Source organism: Morone saxatilis, unplaced genomic scaffold (assembly GCF_004916995.1).
Source record: "Morone saxatilis isolate NCDOM2014 unplaced genomic scaffold, NCSU_SB_2.0 Contig0, whole genome shotgun sequence".
In the NCBI taxonomy this organism is placed as follows: domain Eukaryota; kingdom Metazoa; phylum Chordata; class Actinopteri; family Moronidae; genus Morone; species Morone saxatilis.
Window position 1 is genome coordinate 3,136,755 of NW_023339650.1, and position 6,808 is coordinate 3,143,562.

Below are 6,808 nucleotides of genomic sequence, written 5' to 3' on the forward strand. Positions count from 1 at the left end.
TTTACATTTTAAAAGCGCTAAAAAACACACACAAGAATCTTAGGCGATTAGCAGTTGTGCTGAATTGGGGTAACTGGGCACCCTTTTTTTTTAAGATCCGCCTCACACACCCACCCTCATAAATGTTCTTAAACTTCTTGTCAATATCAACGTCAAGTCAAGTCAACTTATTGTCACCAGCTTATGCCTTACACCCTGCACGACATACAGGCCAGAATGAACAACATTTAAAGAGTCCCTCTCCCGGAACACCCACGGTGCAACAGGCAATGAAAACGATCTTTTTTTTTATATACACAATCCAGCGAAACCCAGAATAAAATACAGATCAACACGACATATAGAAGTAAGACAATCAACCAATTTCAGCATACACTAAATAACACAGCTCACGAAGACAAAACTAACACAGCAATCAACAATCAACACCTTAAGGCACTACTATCTAAGCGCACTCAGGACTATCGTTACTGGTGAAATAAAATAAATACTTAATCACATCAAAATAGGACTAAAATACAATACTGTACATTAACACGAGGTGAGGTACGCTCGCGGGTGTACGCCTGCAAATACAACCAGGGAAACGTGGAATGTGCAGTCCTTCAGTTCAGAGTGTCGTGAGTGGGATTCGGGGGGTCCTACGTCTGGTCGGCAGGGGGCAGAGGGGGGACGTGACGGTAGCAGCAGCGGAGGGAGTTCGAGTCTCCTGACCGCCTAGGCGGCGAAGCAGACTGTCTCTGAGCCTGCTGGTTTCTGGCTGGGACTCCCGGTCTCCTCCCGTCAGGCAAGCATGCTGAACGCAGGCTCTTGAGATGGCGTGGGTGGCGGGTCCACCTGCAAGTCCAGGGATCGGCTCTATGTGGTGAGGCGGGTGTTATAAATGCTCAGAACGGGGGGGACGACACCACTCGATCCTCTCAGAGCTGCTCTCACGATGCGCCGTGCAGAGTCTTGCCGATGACACGGTGCAGGCCGCCGCGTACCGCCGAGTGTGCAGCTCGTCGAGGATGCCTCTCAATGGTGCCCTCTGTCAGAAGGTGTGGCATGATGGGGGCGCGGCGCTCCTGGCTGCTCCCTCAGTTTGCGGAGGAAGTACAGGCGCTGTTGGGCCTTTTTTGTTTGGCAGTGACGTCGCAGTTGGCTTGTGGCTCCCCAGGCAGGTCTTCGAGATGTGCACACACACGCGAACGTTGCGTGCTCCACCCTCTACACACTGCAGCACGGTCGACTGGTTAGTGGAGCAATGCTGGGTGTTGCACTCTCCTGATCCACGATTCAGTGTGGAGATTGTTGACCTTGCACCACGTGGCCCAGCCTGCTTTACCTCAACTGCCTGTAAAGTTTGTCTCATCCCCGCGTTGTTTGATGGACCCACCACAGTTGTTGCGTCACACAACCCTCTGATGAAGAGGTTGCGAGCTGGAATGATGGTCTGGTGTGCAGTCGTGGGTCAGCAGAGTGAAGAGGAGGGGGCTCAGCACCAGAGTACCAAATGATCAAATTAATTGATTGAACAGAATACAAGCCCAGGCTACTAATTAAAGTTTTACGGTAATGCAAAAGAAATAAAAAAATTCCTAAAGCACTGCTGAAAGCAGCTGAATGTTTTGCATGCGGTCAAAGCTGATTTGGATTAAAATCTCCTAAATCTTCTGATAGCAGTTACACTACCCAATAAAACTGAAGGTAACCTAGCCATACTGGGTTAGTTAGCATAGATGAGACAACTGCTGTCTAGCTTTAAGTGCAAATTTAATAATTTTATGCTTTCCTACTTATCAATTTGATTATTGTGTGAGCAACCCATCCACTTCTGTTGAATCCATTGACAATACACAATCACCTTAATTTAACTTCAGTCTTGATAGTCAAACTTTTATCCAAAGAGAATACTGTCAGTAAAACTCGGTTCTTGCTCATGAATGCAGGAGACATTTTTCCCAATCAGACGCTCACTTGTCTCACCTCTGTTGTTTCTCTCCCTGAGGAAACTTAATAAAGGTGATCAGTCTTACCTAATGGACCATTTGGAAGTGATGTGAGCAATTCTAGTAAATGCAGTGACTTTCCTTAGGCACATTTATAAAACAAAGACGGTTGACATCACTTGCATCCCGTCTTTAGTTTGAAAAATCAAGCTGTGGAAGACATGTTGTTGTAGACCAATCAGTCAGTCAATTCTTGGTGGTAAACAGCAAGGAGTATGCTTATAACTGATCATTAAGACTTGGTCAACAATGGGTAGAACATTTTAACTGAAATGCACAGGCATGATCAGAGAAACAGTACCTATACCATTATGCACACACAGCTAGGCCTCCACCAGATGCTGACAGAACTATGTGTACACCTCTTGAAATGTACATTATGCAAAACAAAGATCCCCAGCCTGGTGTGTATTCTCTTACTAAGTCTACAATGTCATCTTCCCCCACCATTTCCATTTTCTCCCCCCTGTGGGTGGTACTCAAGCTACTGTTTTCAAGCTGGTGTCCTTTTTTCCCCTTGCAGCTTGTTAAAAGACTAAAAATACATAGTCTAGGGCTTCTGTGAAGTATTAACCCCTACACAGTGACTGAACCTCTTACTGTATGAAATAAAAGCAATGAAAATTAAATGTTAATAGCTCATTATCCTAACCACCTGCTACAGCATGGAGCATGGGGATGTATTTTAAGTTTTAATATCTGGGTGAAACAAAATCCCTCGGGGTTCCGAGAAAAAAACACCTCTCCTTTCAAAGGACTCGAGAGAACAGTTGTTCCTTAATTATTAATATACACATTGTACACCAATCAGCCATAACATTCTAAGCACCTGGGCCCCCTGGTGGTCAGAATGTTCTGCAACCCCATACCAACACACCAACACATGTTCTGACATCTTTTTTTTATCAGAACCAGCAATAACTTTTTCAGCAATGTGAGCTAAAGTGAGCTCATTGATGTGAGCCTTGGCGATCCATGATCCTGTCTCCAGTTCACCGCTTTTCCTTCCTTGGAGCAATTTTTGATAGGCGCTAACCACTGCAGACCGGGAACAACCCACATGAGCTGCAGTTTTGGATATGCTCTGACCTAGTCGTCTAGCCATCACAATTTGGCCCTTGTCAAAGTCACTCAAGTTCTCACGCTGCCCATTTTTCCTGCTTCTAACACATCAACTTTGAGGATAAAATGTTCACTTCCTGCCTAATATATCCCACCCACTAACAGGTGCCATGATAACCAGATAACCAGTGTTATTCACTTTACCAGTCAGTGCTCATAATGTTATGGCTGATCAGTGCATAGTGCCTTGGTAATTTCAGTATCATTTCATCTCACAATGGAACAAGTTGAAACATACCAGATACATTTGTCAAATACCAACGATGCCTCAGGCCCCTTTGCGGTGTAATATTGGTATTGCTTTGATTTACGAAGCGAAACAGTTGCACGGTAATTTTAAGTTGGTTAATTGGTCACTATATCATCATCAGACTGCAGCATGTGCAGTCAAAATGCTTTGGGCACAATATATGGACTGGGGTTGCCCAGGGGTCCATAAAGCACAGGGCAAGACGGAAGGATGATTATGTGGAGGGTAGCAGGGTTGGGGTCGTATTCCCTTTTTGTTGAAAAAGGGAATACGAAACATACCTGTATAATGCAAGACAATGCATTTTGACTATTCACAAAAAAACGTATAAGGACTAGGTGATTACGCCAATAAAATGAGTCAGTCTTTAAAGTAACTCTCAAACAACATCAAAGACTCAAACAGAAAGCACAAAGATTGGTGCACTGCTAGCTGCTGGAGTGTTCACACTGCATAAGCTCACACAAGCAAAACAGTCATAGCAGCATGCATTCAAAGAGAAGGGGTACATTGCAAACAGCATACAAAAGCAAGCTTACAATTAATAGTGAGCTGAGGGGTCAGTTCATATAGATCAAGTGGAGATCATCACTCCTACCTGCCTCATTTAAGCTTTAATCTTCCAGTCATCCTGTTAGTAACTGAATGGCTGTCCTTAAGTCCTCTTCTGTGATTTAGCCATTTGCAGTTGACAGCTACACAAGACCTTTAATATTTCCTGCCCATAAACCTTTAACCTAATTACCTCAGAATACCTGTGATTGAGAATATGTGGAAATGTTAAACTAGAATTGGCATCTTAATCTGCTTATACAAGGTATCATTGCAGATATTTGGACATTTCCAACAACTAACCTGTGTCCTCAGACAGTGTTAGCAACTAACTCTCTGTTAGTAAAGGAGGAAGAGGTGAGCTACAGGCCTGGTTGCAGTATCGATGTCTCTGGACTTGCAGCTCGACTGGTCCGCAGGGAACACTCCATTGCCACTCCAGATGGCCAGTGTAGCTGCACCAAAATAATATTCTATTTTGCCCTTATATGGTCCATTCATACAAGGGCCTTCACTGTAGCGGCTTTAACTCTAATCCATGCAGGTAGAAGTGAGCTGCCGGCAGAGCGGATTGCGTATCTATATTGCAGACAAAGCTGCTGTAAATTAGTTCTCTGCCTTACATCTGTGCGGTACCAGTCACGTCTAACGCAGCCACGGCTGAGCCTTGCAGTTTTTGCTCCATGGTTGTTTATGACTGTTGGTGTGAGCAGCACTGTGGTCTGACTGTTTGTTAAATAAAAGATACTGCTCAGGAGGGAACTCATTAGTGCCAGCTTTTCACACACGCGCGCACACACACACACACACACAGTCTGTCTGACATATGTATGGACACAGACACATTTACACCAGATTAGTGCCATTGTGAGTTGACCAGGAAAAAACAAATTTGGAAGATGAAAGAAACTCAGCTGAGTTTATCTATGTGTCTACGTCATCTGACATGTTGAGCAAAGAATGTGAACATAAACAGACATTGCAATTTCTAACGCTTGGTCTGAACCACTTCCTATGGGCATGAATTAGGCAACATGTTCCTCACTCCTCAGTGGCCCTCCGCTTTAAAATATGACGCTTTAGGTGCCCCTCCTGCATCATTTCTGAATGTGCACGGCTCTGAGGTTGAATTACCAAGAATAAATATGCAAAGTGTGACAAGAATATAAATGTGTCCAGTTGGATTTTCAAAATAAAATTAATGTTGTGAAACGGTCGCAATTTGGTTAGGTTTAGGCAGAAAAGATTGTAAGTTATGTTATGGTACCTGACATGCTTAAGTACATTTCATTAGTTAACTTATGTACATTACTTAAAGGAAATGTTTACTTTTGGTTTCATAAACCATAAATTCCTTTGATTGATTGATTGTGATTGAGCGATTCATCCACCCCATCACCTCTACATGCGGTCACTATGCTACATCGCCTTCACATCTTTGTCATTGGTTGTGTCCAGAAATGACACTAGAGGGGGTAGTTATGGTGTCAGGGCTACTGACCAAGCAGCAGTATTTGACGACCTGGGAGTGAGACCAGGCTGGAATTAGCACGGGACATTACCTAATTTAACTCAAATCATCCTGATGATTTGACCCATGTTAGGAAGGTTTAATGGAACATAGAACCATAGGTTGCAAACTGACCAAAGAATGCCTTTAAAGTTGGACATTTCTTGACATCACTTTGGAACAATGCAACACAAAAGCTGGAAAAAGAGAATTTTTTATGTCAGCACCTTTGTTTGAGTCAGACATACATAAAGCAGCTCAGGGACGTGGGTTTGGACAATGCAGACAAACATCACCCTTTTCTCTAGCTTGATCTATGAGGAATTCAATTTTCTTATCTGACAATGGTAGCAGGTATCAAATTAGCACCATACCACTGTTGGTATGAGGCTGAATGAAGTTTTAAAGTACAGGAAACTAAAATTTCATTTAAAAAAAAAAGGACCAAATACAAGAAGAATATTGCTAAACTAATGTGTTACATGTCCTCCCTGCATGCAGTCAGCAAACTGCCACTGTCAAAACCCTTCCTAATTAAACTCAACAAAACTTTGAGATTCAACTCGCAAACAAAGAACTCAACCCCCAATGACAAGGGAAACAAAGAAATAAAAGAAAGAAGCAAGCTAACAACTTATTCTAACTCACCTTCCAAATCAGTCCAGTTGCTTGAGTCCCATGAGTCCAATTAACTATGGCATTTTCACATGTAGCGGGGTGATTGCACTGCCTCTCAGCCCGGCCTCAATCAGAAAGTGAAGCACAAAGGAAAGACCCGGGTGAGCATAACTATATAAAAGAGGAATCACAGTGCTGTCAAGATGAATAACTAAATAATGTTACTTAACTGAAATGAGCACTGAAATGGGTCCAATGGAGAATGAATTACATTACATATATGTCTATAACTCAAGCTTTTATACCTTAATGACAGTTCTTATGAGCCAAATGATCTGGTGATCTGATCACATCCTTTGCCACCTTTCCATTTTTGGATCTGCCACCTCTATGCTTGATGTTTGGTTGGTTTTAGGCCACTAAAGCTAGTTAGTTATGGTTAAAGAGAGAAGGGTTAGTCAAAGGGTTAGGGTTAGGGGTCACGATTACGGTTAGAATAAAAGTCTGGCTGGCAGATACAAATATGCTCATATGAATTGTATTACGAATGGTGATTTGGGTTGTTTTGGAGGGCAATGGCAAAATATGTTATCCTACCGATTGGTGGATGCCCAATCGTCCACCATGACCTCCACCCCAAGATCCCAGTCACACTATCATTCAAGGGCGTAGGACGTGGGACGTGTCCCCTCCAATATTGGAGACAGGCGCATTTGTCCCACCCAAAAATTATACCGCGGAGGAGAAAAATATTTGATTTTGAAA